Source organism: Palaemon carinicauda, chromosome 25 (genome assembly GCF_036898095.1).
Source record: "Palaemon carinicauda isolate YSFRI2023 chromosome 25, ASM3689809v2, whole genome shotgun sequence".
In the NCBI taxonomy this organism is placed as follows: Eukaryota; Metazoa; Arthropoda; class Malacostraca; order Decapoda; family Palaemonidae; genus Palaemon; species Palaemon carinicauda.
In genome coordinates, this window is record NC_090749.1 from 79,011,132 (window position 1) to 79,027,553 (window position 16,422).

General features: G+C 43.6%; 1 long non-coding RNA gene across 1 annotated transcript in view; it reads left to right on the forward strand.

The window, feature by feature from the left end:
- Window positions 1-2,319: 2,319 nt before the first annotated feature.
- The window catches only part of LOC137619242 (uncharacterized), a 57,502-nt gene continuing 43,399 nt past the window's right edge, over window positions 2,320-16,422 (forward strand). Inside the window, exons 1-2 of the long non-coding RNA XR_011039870.1 lie at window positions 2,320-2,434; window positions 2,795-2,841. This is a non-coding gene — a long non-coding RNA (uncharacterized lncRNA). The remainder of the gene's footprint in view (window positions 2,435-2,794; window positions 2,842-16,422) is intronic.

The window sequence follows — 16,422 nt, forward strand, 5'->3', positions numbered from 1 at the left end:
GGAGAACGGGGATGGGATGGTCTCTCGTGCGTACAGACCGAGCGTTGCACAGAACCAACCCCTCCCTCTTGTACTCCATTAAGTAACAGCCTGCATGTAGCAGCGCTATAGAAGTCTCGATTATTGTGAGTTGAGACAGACTGAATTTAAATTGTCATGTATGCATTTCTGCCATTTTCTGATTGTCTTAGGCCCATTGCCTAATTGCTTTTGCACTCGAATTGTTATGTTTACATCTCTGCCATTTTTTGAATTGTCTTAGGCCCATTGCCTAATTGCCTTTGAACTTGAATTGTTATGTATGCATTTCTGCCATTTCTGATTATTTTAGGCCCATTGCCTAATTGCCTTTGCATTTGAATTGTGTGTATTTCCATTGCCATTTTCTGTTTGATTTAGGCCCATTGCCTAATTGCCTTTGCATTTGAACTGTAATGTATGCATTTCCATTGCCATTTTCTGTTTGTTTTAGGCCCATAGCCTAATTGCTTGCTATTTGAATTCTGTAAAATGTGTGTGTACATTATCACTTATTTCTGCTGTTCCTTATGTGTATTATACACGAGTGCATTAGAATTGCTAGGCCTATTGCCTAATTTGAACTGTTGTATGACTGTATATTATTGATTGTGTTTATTACCCCGGGGTAACATTGCTGTTGTATATTGTGCGTACTCTGTTCGAGTCGTTGCGGAGCGCTACGCAGCGAGCCTAACAGAGTTTCGGAGTAAGTCACTCCCCTCACCCCGAGTCTAGCTCCATCCAATTGACCGACGTTTCATCGCTCCTTATTTTGGGGCGTGGAGGATGTCGGGAATTTCGACCTGATCAATCAAAATTCCCGCCATTTGACTCCGCCTACGACTACGTCAAATTGGAGGGAGAGGAGAAAACTCGCGGGCGAATGAATGTAGTTCAAGACGGGAATGTTTAGAACCAAAAAGAGAAACCGCCTGGTAGGAAGGAGCTGAGACTAATGAAATCAATTACCAGTAATTTAAGATTAGGAAAAATAACGTCATTCTATTGTAACATGATAAAAAAATCCAATCTAGAAATTTAGGTTCAGGACAAATCGCGCCAAAAAAGTGACGTCGGAAGTTGCAAGGCTTGCTCGCCCTCTTTGATCCGACGTCCCCAATCAGAGTAAGTCCCATCTAATTGTTCTCTCTCCCCACCCCTAGTGTACCCAGGTCGGTTTCCGTGTAGGTCTTGATAGAGTTGTTGTAAAGTTTTTATCTGTTAATATTTTTGTCGATCCTTGTGCCAGGGGATCAGTGTTATTGTGTAAAGCACGTCTAAGGGTCTCGATAAGGGTTTTATCGAGATAACTTTATAAATGTTCAATTAATTTTGTTGATATCTTGAGTCCGAAGTGGACATAGTTTTTTTTCGGTTACATGTTCTTGTATGTCAAGTAAAGGTTCATGTTTCTTTCGTATTAGATTATTATTTTTATAATAAAACCATTTAAAATATAGCCATATTCTTTTTACTCCCCGATGGTTTTGTGAAGTTTGTCCCTAAGACATTGTGATTTGCCCAGTACATCGGGCTATTTTGTATAAACCGGTGAAATTTCGCCACAATACTAATCCTTACTAATCAAAGCAAGTTTTTTTTTTTTTTTTTTTTCCTCTTTGCAATTACCGGACACATAGTTCCGGAGATCAATGCTCAGGTACAGGTTCTAGTCAACCTCAGCTCTCAATATATTAGTAGTTCTTGCAAATCAATCAATGAAAAGAATCAAAGGATACGGGGAGGGGGGATTTTCCTTTAATTTCTGAATTAATGATAACGTTTTTAGTTTTCATCGATTATTCTTTAAGTGTTTTCGTTCCAGTTGCGAACTCCTTACAGCGCAGGAAGAGAAAAGTTTCTTATAGAATTAGCTAATTTACTAGTCGAGTTTTATTTATAATTAAGAGATAATGTTTTAATTTGAATAAAAAAATAGTTTTATATAATAAATAAAATATTTAAGCATTTATGATCTTTAAATATATGCAAAATCTTTGAAAAAGGTAGCTGGAATAAATATACGGCCAGACCAGACACCTCCAAATGTTTGTTGAAAAAATGTCTGTGTTGTTGTTGCGAACTCCTTTGAGTGCAGGAAGAGAAAAGTTTCTTATAGAAGTATTTGATTTACTAGTCTAGTTTTATTTATCATCAAAATAAAAAGTTTTTATTTGAATATCAAGATTATAAGTTATAATAAATAAGATATTTAAGTATTTTTTTTCATTTGATTAGATGAGTAATCTCTGGAAAAAAAATAGAGAAAATAAGTATACAGTTAGACCAAACGCCTCCAAATGTTTGTTGAAAAAATGTCTGTGTTGTTGTTGAGCCGATCGACGAGGTTACGATAGCAAATCACCAGCCCAACGTTGTCACCGAAATTTACTTCACGAGGCTCATAATCAATGTAAGTATTCAATCGGCCTTTTATCTGTTACAATAATGATAGGGATTTCTATAGGAGTTTGTAGAGGTGTCTTTCAGCCCACAACGCTTCCCCGTCGATGGTAGCTCAACTCTCTCACACCATCGTACACTTGCATGACTTGAACTTATAAGTATGCTCGTCTTATGTAGATCTAAAATATTGTTTAACCATGGAATGCTATATAGGCTCAGCCTATTCGTAACTATACTCAGAACCCGTAACCTAGATTGCTGTAGGCTAAATTACCTGGCTCTTCAACCACCTCCTCCCTTAACTTTGCTTACCAATGTTAGGTTCCATTATTTAAGGAAAACTATTCAAAATATCTTTTCTTTACAGACAAACAAAGCATTTCTAGGAGAGAATACTTGTAGGACAGTCAATTGGTAAGTACAAGAATATGTAAATAGAAATGCCGAAAGTCATATTAACATGGGTCAAAACAATATATATATATATATATATATATATATATATATATATATATATATATATATATATATATATATATATATATATATATATATATATACCTAAGCTCTGATCACATCACTAAATGACACACTGATGTAGGTACATTTAGCACAGGGGCCATCCTATGTGTACAGATATGTCTTCGATAGATGGAGTGGTTGCTCGAGCAAGCCTATGTCCGCCAATCTACAAAACCTCCAGATTTTCTAACCATAAACACTATCTATCAAAATATTTAGATGCTTCAATGAGAAATTGGATTTGGGTGCTTTTTGCTTTGATCTGGATTATAAAATCCTTAATTTGAATGGCAAATCGTGATGACAATGTTAAATGTTGATGACTTGAAGCATTGACATGTAAATATTTACGACAGTTGTTTAGAGCAGAATGAGGTTAACTTCTTACTTTAGAAAGAACTGTTGTGCGCAAATATTGTTCATCTAAGAGATAAATGCATGCTTAGGTATTTCAGTTTATATTTACCTATGCACCGCTCAGAGTTACTGTGATATTTGCTGATTAAGAAGAAGCCACCCTTGGTCAGGTTAAGTAAGGTTAGGGCTTAATTTGGATTAAAATAGTTTTGTAACTGATCAGAACTAGCAGATGAGTTTGACTATAGTCTTTTTGTATCAGAGAATTTGGTCATATCATAGCAGTTTTTTATTTTTTTGGTGAAAATGTGTGATATTTTTTTCTATTGTTTTTTTCTGTTGTTCTTTGTTTTCTGTAAATTGTATTAAGATATTCAATTAGTTAAGTAAATGTTCATCAAAGTATGTTTCTGTTCTATTTGCAGGGTGCAAATATTTCCTCTCCATAATACAATTGTGTAACATACATAGGGCTTATGTCACTTATAGGAACATAGTAATTTAATTAGTTATTAGTTTCCATCTTTTGCACTTACTAATTTGGACATGAAAGAAAGCAATAAAAAGGATTAAGAAATATGTGATAAATATCTTGTATATATATGTATATATACTCTATAAATAAATATATATATATATATATATATATATATATATATATATATATATATATATATATATATATATATATATATATATATATATATATATATATATATATGTGTGTGTATATACAGTATATATATATGTATGTATATATATATATATATATATATATATATATATTTTTCAATATTAAACTTACCCGATAATCATGTAGCTGTCAACTCCGTTGCCCGACAGAATTCTATGGAGGGATACGCCAGCTATCACAATACTAGAAGGGGGTGTACTAACCAGCGCCACCTGTGGCCAGGTACTCAAGTACTTCTTGTTGACACCTCCTCAATTATTCCTCTGTCGTGCTTCCGGCAAGACGTTCTGGGATACGCTTATGTTCTTGGAGTATTTTCACGACTTTGGTGAAGTATTTCTCTTTGATTTCGGCTGTCGCTTTACTGGAAACTTCTATATTAGCTTAGTTAGCTTTTGGAATTAATTTGATTAATTATGGTGACGAAGAGAGTATGAACTCTCTTTCACCTTTAAATGGCCGACCCTTCCCTTAGACGGAAGTGTTGGTGTCTAAGAGAGTATAGACTCTCTTTCTTAATTTTGCTTAACAAAAGTTATAGATTTATTTTATATCTCTCCGCCTCTTATAGGCCTCTTCGATTAACTTCCTTTTTTTTATAAACTTATTTAAATTAATTTTTATATTTGTTTATATTCGACCTTCCTAATAGTAGGCGGTCTTTTCTTGGTACCGAAGTTAATTAACATTGAGCCCGTCATTTCGGTTTTACCTGTTAACATATTATGCTATTTTAATGTCTTTGAAAGAAAAGTTGAACTAACGTTTTGTTTTGTCTCTGCAGTTGTTGACGTTCAGAACGTTCAACTTGCACTCTATCGTTACGATAGAGAGAGAATTTTCACGGTTTCACATTGCAGTAAGAGTAACCGTGTCTAGCGTTTTGTTCATTCTTTCTTAACTTCATGGTTTTAATCCTAATAAAGGAACTTTTCATTTTGGGAAATATTTCAGTTTTTTCCTTTAACAATAATATGTTTTAACGATATATATGATTGGGCTCTTCTCTCACGTTCTAAGTCAAGAGAGAGAGAGAGAGAGAGAGAGAGATAGAGACGGAGGGAGAAAGAGGATAAACATTTCATTCAAGCCTGCCAGGCGTACGAGTAACGTTATCGTTTTTGCTCTTCTCCCTAGTCTCTTTAGGGGAAGAAAGTAAACGTTTCTAGAGTGATCTAGTGTTTAGTCTCTTTCCAGCCACTGAATTATTTATCTTTCATTAGATTTTTCTGTTACATTGTAATTCTGTTTTCGCAATTACTAACTTTTGAGAAAGGATAGAATTGCGTGTTTCAGGTACAAACCACTTAAAGTTTCGAGTTCAGTGAAATAAGTGCAAACAGAAAATCAAAGTGATAAGTGATTAGCGCAAAGTGTGTCAGTGTGCGTGAGGGTACTTCTGTGCGCGCCAGTCGTTCTCCCAGTCCGGGACCTCTTGCAAGCTCCCAAGCCCAGGGGAGAAGCAATGTCGAAGGACAAAAGGGTTCAGCAGGCCTTGATCGGCGCACAGAAGTATCCTCGGTGGTTGTGGGCGTGTCTTACCGAGACCGTCACTCCCACCCGCAGACGATTGAGCCCTTATTTTGCTCGTCTGCAGAAGAAATTTAGGGGAGAAAACGCTGGTCTCAGGTCTCAAGACCTCTTAAACATAAAGTCCAGACCTATGCCAGACGTACGAAGTTAGAGTTCAACAACCCGGATGCAGTCATTGGGTTAGCTCTGACTCTCCTCAGTCATCAGTTGAATGCACTCCGCCTAAGAGGAGTAAGGTTCTGCCGCAACAGATCTCTGCTGTTAAGCCTTTACCTCAGCAGACCTTAGTGTCTGCCGACCCCAAGTTGACTCTACTGCAGTCCATGCAGTCACAACTTTCGGTCTTGATGCGTGAGTGTCGGGCTGAGAGTGTTGCGCCTCCGCCTCCGCCTACACTCCCTCCGCCTGCGCTCGCTCCGCCTGATCGCAGTACCACCTGCCAGGCGTACGATGTTGAGCCACGTTCTGAGTTGGCTGTTCCCAGTGGTGCTCAGCCTCCGCCTTCTTTAAGGCAACCTTTACAATGGGATCAGGAGGATTATACCTCTCTTCCTCCGCCTCCACTTGCTGCTCCACCAGTGATGCAACACTCGGTTGAGGTACAACAACCTCTCCCGTCCTTGAGTCAGTCTCCTCAGCTCTCGCTGCAGCGAGCTCAACCCTCCACAAGGCAAGCACCACTACACCTTAGCCTTGCGCCTCAGGAGCCTCAGCTTGCGAGACATTTACCTTGTTCTGCGCAGCCTCTACCTCATCGCGCTCCGCTCACACCACAGGAACAGGAACTTGCTACTCCGCTTCCGCCAACCGCTCAGCAAGCGCAACCCTTGGGTTCAGCCACTCATGCCAGGAGTCAGCCTCCTCCACCCATGCGCCTACCTTCTGCTACTTCCTTTGATCAGCCTTTGCAGACTGAGCCTCAGGTTTTCCCTCAACAGAGTCTTGAAGAGGAAACCACAACTATTGTTGTTCCAGCTCGTTCTGACTCTGCTGTTCAGCATACCTTACCTCCATTTTCAAACCTTATGATAATGGAGGTTATTTGTATTACTTATAAAAATATATTTGTATTCCTTGCAATATATTTTTAACAATATCGCAGAATATGGCAAAAAATATGAATCATGAGTTATGAATGTAAGGTAAATATTATGTTGATATTTAAACCCATGCAAGCATGCATCAAGCACTCTAGCACTGGTCATGGAATTTCTGAGAAATGTTAAACGCCATGCACACGCTCTGCTTACCTTACAGCATGCTCTACTTACAGCATGCTCTGCTTACAGCATGCTCTGCATACTACATGCTCTGCATACAGCATGCTCTGCATTCAGCATGCTCTGCATACAACATGCTCTACATACAGCATGCTCTGCATACAGCATGCTCTGCATACAACATGCTCTGCATACAACATGCTCTGCATACAGCATGCTCTGCATTCAGCATGCTCTGCATACAACATGCTCTGTATACAGCATGCTCTGCATTCAGCATGCTCTGCATACAACATGCTCTACATTCAGCATGCTCTGCATACAGCATACTCTGCATACAACATGCTCTGCATACCTTACCGCATGCTTCTCAGTCACACATCTTTGGTTGTTGCCAACTCACTAGACTGTCAAGCAGTTTCATAACGTTGCCTTCTAGTCTGCTGCTTTTGCACCAGTGAACCCTCACTGAGAGAACTTAGCTTTTCTAGGATATGGTCCCTGTAGATGAGAAAGTTCTTTTCTCCCTCCTTCTGATATTCCCTTGAGGACTCTGTCATTTGGAGGGAGCCTGTAGCTGCATAGCCTCCTATGGACTTTTATTTAAGCGTAACATGCTTCCAGGGAAGGTAATGGTTCCACTTCAGTCGCTAATCCCGTCTGTTACCACACCTGCTCCCATAGACCTTGAGCTGTGTTGCAAGACATGCAGTCCAAGCTTAGTCCTTGTTAGAGGATTTTTTTGTTTACGGAGTCAATGTGTCACGGGGAAGACGTTCAACAACCAACAGAAGTGACAATTGTGACGCAGTGCGGCAACCTCAGCAACCCGATAAGGAGTTGTCTGTACGACCCAGACAGTCTAGACAGATTCGGGTTGTCACTGTACTTCCTCGCTTGCCCATGATTGACAGTTCACAGACTGTGCAGCAGTACCATGATCTTGTGTCCGGCTCCGTCAGACGACTGGCTTTTAAGAGCTCCCACAAGTCGTCGCTGTCTGGAGATTTTCTAATGGACTATGGATCTGACCAAGGAACTGGGCCTCCTGGTCAATTTTGAGGAGTCTCAGCTCGTTCCATCCCAGACCATTGTCTCCTTGGGTATGGATCTTCAGAGTCGAGCTTTTCGGACTTTTCCGTCGGCCCCAAGGATCTTCCAAGCCCTAGAATGCATCCAGAGCATGCTGAGAAGGAACCGATGCTCAGTCAGGTAGTGGATGAGTCTAACAGGGACACTTTCATCGCTGGCCCTGTTCATCGTGTTAGGGAGACTCCACCTCCCCCCCCTTCAGTATCATCTAGCTGCTCACTGGATAAAGGACATGACGCTAGAGACGGTCTCAGTTCCTGTTTCCGAAGAGAGGAGGTCTTCTCTCGCGTGGTGTAAGAACAGCTTTCTTCTCAAGGAAGTCTACCTTTGGCTGTTCAGAAACACGACCGCCGTCTCCTCTCGGACGCATCAGACACGGGCTGGGGTGCGACTTTGGATGGACAAGAATGCTCGGGAACATGGAATCAGAAGCAAAGGACACTTCACATCAATTGCAAGGAGTTGTTGGCGGTTATTCTGGCCTTGATAAACTTCAAGTTCCTCCAGCTTAACAAAGTGGTGGAGGTGGACTCTGACAACACCACAGCCCTGGCTTACATCTTCAAGCAGGGAGGGACTCTTTCGTGGAAGTTGTTCTAGATCGCAAGGGACCTACTCATCTGGTCTAAAGATCGAAAGCTAACTGGTAACGAGGTTCATTCAGGGCGGTATGAATGTCATGGCAGATCACCTCAGACGGAAGGGTCAGGTCATCCCCACAGAGTGGACCCTTCTCAAGAATGTTTGCAACAGACTTTGGGCCCTGTGGGGTCATCCAACCATAGATCTGTTCACTACCTCGATAACCTAGAGACTCCTGTTGTATTGTTCTCCGATTCCAGACCCAGCAGCAGTTCACGTGGATGCTTTTCTGCTGGATTGGTTCCATCTCGACCTGTATGCATTCCCGCCGTTCAAGATTGTCAACAGGGTACTTCAGAAGCTCTCCTCTCACAAAGGGACACGGCTGACGTTGGTTGGCTCCGCTCTGGTCCGCGAGAGAATGGTTCTTAGAGATACTGCAATGGCTGGTCGACATTCCCAGGACTCTTCCTCTAGGAGTGAACCTTCTAAGTCTAGCTCACGTAAAGAAGGTACACCCAATCCTCCACGCTCTTCGTCTGACTGCCTTCAGACTTTCGAAAGACTCTCAAGAGCTAGGGGCTTTTCGAGGGAGGCAGCCAGAGCGATTGCCAAAGCAAGGAGAACATCCACTCTCAGAATCTATCAGTCTCAAGGGGAAGTCTTCCGTAGCTGGTACAAGACCAATGCAGTTTTCCTCAACCAGTACCACTGTAACCCAGATTGCTGACTTCCTGTTATATCTAAGGAAAGTAAGATCCCTTTCAGCTCCTACGATCAAGGGTTATAGAAGTATGTTGGCAGCGGTTTTCCGCCACAGAGGCTTGGATCTTTCCACCAACAAAGATCTACAGGATCTCCCTAGGTCTTTTGAGACCTCAAAGGAACGTCGGTTGTCCACTCCAGGCTGGAATCTAGACGTGGTCCTAAGGTTCCTTATGTCATCAAGATTTGAACCTCTCCAATCAGCCTCTTTTTAGGACCTCACATTAAAAACTCTTTTCCTCGTGTGCTTGACAACAGCTAAAAGAGTAAGTGAGATCCACGCCTTCAGCAGGATCATTGTTTTCACATCTGAAACGGCTACATGTTCCTTGCAGCTCGGTTTTTGCTAAACGAGCTTCCTTCACGTCCTTGGCCTAAGTCGTTCGAGATCCCAAGCCTGTCCAACTTGGTGGGGAATGATCTGAAGAGAGTAATTTGCCCAGTTAGAGCTCTTAGGTACTATCTAAAAAGGTCTTAACCTTTACAAGGACAATCAGAAGCCTTATAGTGTGCTATCAAGAAACCTTCTTTTCCAAGTTCTAAGAACTCAGTTTCTTACTATTCAGGCTTCTGATTAGAGAAACACATTCTCATCTGAAGGAAGAAGACCTTGCTTTGCTGAAGGTAAGGACACATGAAGTGGGAGCTGTGGCTACTTCAGTGGCCTTCAAACAGAACCATTCTCTGCAGAGTGTTATGGATGCAACCTATTGGAGAAGCAAGTCAGTGTTCGCATCATTCTATCTCAAAGATGTCCAGTCTCTCTACGAGTACTGCTACACCCTGGGACCATTCGTGGCAACGAATGCAGTAGTAGGCGAGGGCTCAGCCACTACATTCCCATAATCCCATAACCTTTTAACCTTTCTCTTGAATACTTTTTATGGGTTGTACGGTCGGCTAAGAAGCCTTCCACATCCTTGTTGATTTGGCGGGTGGTCAATTCTTTCTTGAGAAGCGCCGAGGTTAAAGGTTGTGATGAGGTCCTTTAGTATGGGTTGCAGCCCTGTATACTTTAGCACCTTTGAGTTGATTCAGCCTCCCAAGAGGAACGCTGCGCTCAGTAAGGAAGACGATCTTATTAAAGGCAGAGTAACGGTTCAAGTCGACTTCCTTACCAGGTACTTATTATTTCATTGTTATTGTGGATAACTGATTATATGAAATACGGGATACTTAGCTATCCTTTAGTCTTGTACACTGGTTTTTCACCCACCCCCCTGGGTGTGAATCAGCTACATGATTATCGGGTAAGTTTAATATTGAAAAATGTTATTTTTATTAGTAAAATAAATTTTTGAATATACTTACCCGATAATCATGATTTAATCGACCCTCCCTTCCTCCCCATAGAGAACCAGTGGACCGAGGAATAATTGAGGTGTCAACAAGAAGTACTTGAGTACCTGGCCACAGGTGGCGCTGGTTAGTACACCCCCTTCTAGTATTGTGATAGCTGGCGTATCCCTCCATAGAATTCTGTCGGGCAACGGAGTTGACAGCTACATGATTATCGGGTAAGTATATTCAAAAATTTATTTTACTAATAAAAATAACATATTTGGGCTCAGGCCATGTCGTCGTGATGGAAGTTCCTTTAGGGTAGCTTCCTAGGGTATATTTGATTACGGTGATATTACCAGAGAATTTTACCTTATGGTATCCAGAATTCTAACTCCTGGAGCGAATATCCCTTAATAATTCTTAACAGGATATCGCATAACATCAGAGGACGTATTCTTGACACGCCACATAGCTATCTTCACCCCGAATAGCGTTAACGCTTCGAGGGGGAAAAGTGGCAAGAAAACGAAAAACGAAAACAAGAGGAGAGCCGTTATTAAGGTACCTCTCCTTCTAATTTCGAGTGTGTATATGACGTCATCGACGGCGCCATCTTTATTCCTTATTGCTTAGCTCTACTACTCGGTGTTTCCCTTGTGATTTTCTCGTAATTTTGGATTATATTCAACATTATGATGCTTTCTCCAGCCTCCTCTTCCTCTGAAAAGTTGAGTATTATCTTTACTGTGTATAAATGTAAGCTCTTGTTTTTTTAAATCAAAAGTGATATTAACATAAACAAGTGCTATTGGCTACTGGAAGCGTCCTGGACGCTGTCGCTCGCTATGCATGAGTCATTTAGTTAGCCAGAGCGATGTTCCCGGTCATTATGCTTTAATAAATCTAGCTATTTAGCTTTCCTACTGGAAATTCTTTATATGATGCCATTAGTAAATTTCAGTATTAGAATAGTACTTACCTGGCAGTTATATATATATAGCTGAGTCTCCGACTCCGGCAGAATTTAATCGAAAATTGCGGCAACCGCTTTGTGGTGGTTGTGTGGTTAGATGGTTAACAACCCTTACAGAGTGGTACTGGGAATCATTCCCGTTTCCTGTTCCTCAGATTATCTCTGCCGGCCGGATCGACAACATCGCTGGTCCGCCATTTAGAGTTTTTTCGGATCGCTTTCCCTTCATCGCCTTTTTGGACTTCGTTTTTGGTGAAGTACACTGTGTTGGGATTTGGCAATCATGTTTGTTTTTGTTTTTTGTCTTTTTTCCTTTCTTATCACGAGCGAAAAAATTCATTTTCGTATTTGTGCGAATGATATTTGCAAGGTGAGGTTACCGAAAGTGTTGGTTGACCCTCACACTATCTGTATGGGTTGCAGGGGGTTTGAATGTGCTCTAGATGATAGGTGCAAGGAATGCGAGGTTTTAAATTATTATAATTGGTTAGCTATGAAGCACTATGTGCGCAAACTTGAAGTTGATATAGTTAGGAGAGCTAAATCAAAGTCAAAGTCTGCTAGTGAGCCTAGCTTAGATTTATCTATTGACCCTTTAATTGTAACCTCTTTGGAAGTTATTCCTTCCCCGAATGAAGTAACTCCTGCCCCTTCTACAGGATCTGTGCCTACGGATGACCCTGGTTTTGCTAAATTAGCTGCTGAATTAGAGGCCATTAAAGCACAATTGGAGGTCTTTAAAGGTAAGGGTGTAAGTGAAATTAGTGCTTGTGAAAGTGCAGTGGAGGTGGCGGCTGATCGAATCTGTCATACCCCTAGACCTCTACCAAGCTCCCAGGACCAAGGGAGAAGGTACGTCAAAAGCCGAAAGGGGATGAGAGGTGCTTATTCTTGGTCAGTCGTCGCCTCAGACAGTCCTGTTGCGACCTCCCTGGCTGCTCTTGACCGCCGTAGAAAAGGCGTGTCGGATACGTTTGTGTCTTCGCCTGATCCTTCTCCCAGACGTAATTGGCGTTACGAATCAAGACCAATGAAGAGAGGGTGGAACCGGGATGTACAGTCTCGCTCTCCCTCTCCCGGTTCGAGTAGCCGAGATGCTGATCCTTCGGAAGACGATTTTGATGTTGTTCCTGTTAAGAGGGCGAAACAGAGAGTCCTTAGCCCAGTTAATCCTGCTAAACTCCCTGCTTCTTCTGCCAGCGCTCCCAGTCAAGCCGTACGACAACTGCCTTCTTCGGCACCGCGAGAGCCAGCGGAGGTTGCTAAAGCTTTCATGGTTGTTATGCAGGAACAACTTTCATCGTTAGTTCAAGCTTTCAGCCACCCTTCACAGTCCGTCAGACGTAAGGATGTCTCTTTACCTGTTAAGAGATCTTCTTCTAAGAGAGAACATAGTATCTCTCCCAAGAAACCTCTGCGCACTTCGTCGGCTGTACGACAACGCACACCCTCTTCATTGGCACGCTGCCAGGAATTTCTTTCCCCCCTCTTTCGGCGCCAGGACAATACTGCCTCTCGTTCTCGGCGCCAGGACGATTCCGTTTCTCATTTGAAACTCCAGGACGTTACCGCCTCGTTTCTTAGGAAACAGGACGAATGCAGTCTGCATTTTCAGGACGAAGGCAGCCTGCATCTTCAGGACGATTCCGTTTCTCGTCATCGTGACGATACCGCTTCTCGTCATCGTGACGATACCGCTTCTCGTCATCGTGACGATACCGCTTCTCGTCATCGTGACGATACCGCTTCTCGTCATCGTGACGATACCTCTTCTCGTCATCATGACGATACCACTTCTCGCCGACTGGATGTTAGCGGCGCTCGGCGCCAGGATTCAAACAGCTCTCGGTGCCAGATTGCTTGCCGCCCAACTCTTCAAGATGTTATCCTTGAGCAGGACCTCGAAGATATTTCGGAAGAGGAAGAAAAACCTGCCGACTCTTCTAGTGATTATAAGGTTCTTTCTCGCTCTCTTTTGGAACTTTATGGGGGGAATTTCAACCTTCGGCCCCTCGTTCTCCTCAGTCTCAATTTACCAGGAAGAAAGCTACTAAGTCTTCGGCCTTCATCAAAATGAAACTTTCAATTTCGGCCAGGAAAGCTCTCGCTAAGGTGGATGATTGAATGAAGGAACTGAGACAGGCTGTCAAGACCACCTTTTCTTTTCCACCATCTCGGCTCGCTTCCAAGGCCGGTATGTGGTATGAGACAGGGGAACCTTTGGGGTTAGGAGTGCCTGCCTCCTCCCAAGGTGACTTCTCTGCTCTTGTGGACTCTGCAAGAAGGCATGCTTTAAACTCTGCCAAGGTGATGTGGTCCATGTCGGAGCTTGATCACCTCGTCAAGGGAATTATCAGGGTTTTTCGAGGTTTTCAGCTTCCTGGACTGGTCTCTCGGGACTCTGGCCAGGAAGTCTGAACTCCTGGAGGGCACGAAGGACCTGACGAGTATCATGTCTTGCATGGACAAAGCTCTAAGGGATGATGGAGCGAATGAATTGGCTTCCCTTTTCTCAGCAGGGGTCTCAAAAAAGAGGGCCCTTTTGTGCTCCTTCACCTCTAGATCTGTGACTGTTGCCCAGAAGTCGGAGCTGCTTTACGCCCTTTTTTCGCGTCATCTCTTTCCTGAAGCTCTGGTCAGAGATATCTCCCTTTCTTTGGCACAGAAGGCTACTCAGGACCTTTTGTCTCGGTCTGCTAGGAAGACCGTACCTGTTGCTCCTGCTCCTCTGAAGAAGGAAGAGAAGAAGTTTCAACAGCCCTTTCAGGGCAGGACCTCCTCGAGAGCAGATTTTAGGGGGAGAAGACAAGAGTCAGGGCCAAGGACCAGCAGAAGTGCCCCGGTCCAAAAAATGAGAAGGAAGTCCTCCAGGCACCAGTAGGGGCAAGACTGTCTCGTTTTTGGCAGTCTTGGAAAAGGAGAGGGGCGGACACCTGGTCCCTCTCGGTCGTCAAGGAAGGTTACAAGATCCCCTTTTTAAAGAAACCACCTCTCTCAGACACTCCCCTAGCCTTAGTGGCTCAGTACACCGACGCGGGGAAACGAGAGGCTCTTCTGGAGCTAGTTGACCAGATGTTGGTCAAGGGAGCAATAGAGCCGGTTCAAGACCTCGCCTCCCCAGGCTTTTACAATCTCCTGTTTCTGGTTCCTAAGAACTCGGGTGGATGGAGACCAGTCCTAGATGTCAGCTCTCTGAACGCCTTCTCTGAACGCCTTCGTGGAGAAAACAAAGTTCTCCTTGGAGACGACTCAGTCAGTGCTGGCTGCAGTTCGTCCAGGCGACTGGATGGTATCTCTCAACCTGCAGGACGCTTATTTTCACGTCCCCATTCATCCGTCTTCGAGGAGATATCTGAGATTTGTGTTCCAGGGCAAGTGCTTCCAATTCAGGGCACTTAGCTTTGGTCTCAGCACAGCTCCCCAAGTTTTCACCAGACTAATGGCGAATGTGGCAGGCTGGTTACACCAGGAGGGAATAAGGGTATCCTTCTATCTAGACGACTGGCTGATCCGATCACAGTCGAAAGAAAAATGTCTGGAGGACCTAATGAAGACGTATACGATGACTCAGGACCTGGGACTCGTCGTCAACTGGGGGAAGTCTCAGACTGAGCCGAATCAGACTATTCTCTATTTGGGGATAGTTCTGAATTCAGTTCTTTTTCAGGCTTCTCCCTCCCAGGAGAGGCAGACCAGGTGCCTGGACAAAGTCAAAGACTTTTTAAGGAAGCAGGAATGCTCAGCGAAGGAGTGGATGAGTCTGCTGGGAATTCTATCCTCCCTGGAGCAGTTTGTCCTGTTGGGGAGACTGCACCTAAGGCCTCTGCAACACTTCCTCGCAAAGGTTTGGAACAGAAAGATCCAGGAGGACTTTTTCTTTTCCCATTCCGACAAAGATCAAGGATCTTTTGATGTGGTGGCTGGACCCAGATCTGTTGGGAAAAGGGATCTCCTTGTTCAAGAATAAGCCCGACCTAGTGTTATTCTCAGACGCGTCCGAGTCAGGCTGGGGAGCAACACTAGGGAGCAAAGAGGTCTCAGGTATTTGGGAAGGGAGTCAGATCAGTTGGCATATCAACAGGAAGGAATTGATGGCCATTTTGCTAGGGCTAAAGGCCTTCAAAACCTCGGCGTCAGGAAAGACTGTGGAGATCAATTCCGACAACACCACAGCTCTCGCGTACATAAGGAAGCAAGGGGGAACGAGATTCAGCTGTTGACAAGGTTTGTTCAAGGGCAGAGAAACATCAGGGCAGACATGCTCAGCAGGAGGGGACAAGTCCTTCCCACAGAGTGGACTCTCAACCCGCATGTCTGTCGAAGCCTCTGGAAGTTGTGGGGCAGACCTGTAATAGACCTTTTTGCCTCCAGTCTAAGCAAGAGGATCCCCAACTACTGCTCCCTAGTCCCGGACGAGGAAGCTGTTGCAGTGGACGCCTTCTTGATGGATTGGAAAGGGCTGGACATGTATGCCTTTCCCCCGTTCAAGATCATCAATCTGGTTGTCAGGAAATTTGCTCTCCTCGATTTGGGACGAATGATCCTAGTGGCTCCATTCTGGCCTGCGAGGGAATGGTTCACCGAAGTGGTAGGCTTGCTGATGGACGTTCCAAGAAGACTCCCGGCAAGTCCAGATCTTCTCAGACAACCCCACTTTGAGAGATTTCATCAAAACCCCCTCGCTCTCAATCTGATTGCCTTCAGACTGTCGAGAAGCTCGTTAGATCTCTAGGCTTTTCGGCACAAGCGGCGAAAGCTATTGCCAGAGCAAGGAGGATCTCTTCACAAACGGTCTACCAGTCAAAGTGGGAGACCTTTAGAGCTTGGTGCAGGAGGCACAAGGTTTCCTCGTCCTCTACCTCTCTAAGCCAGATTGCAGACTTTGTTTTGTACCACAGGCAGGATGCTAAGTTGGCTGTATCTACCATTAAAGGATACAGGAGCATGCTCTCAAGCGTCTTTAGGCATAGAGG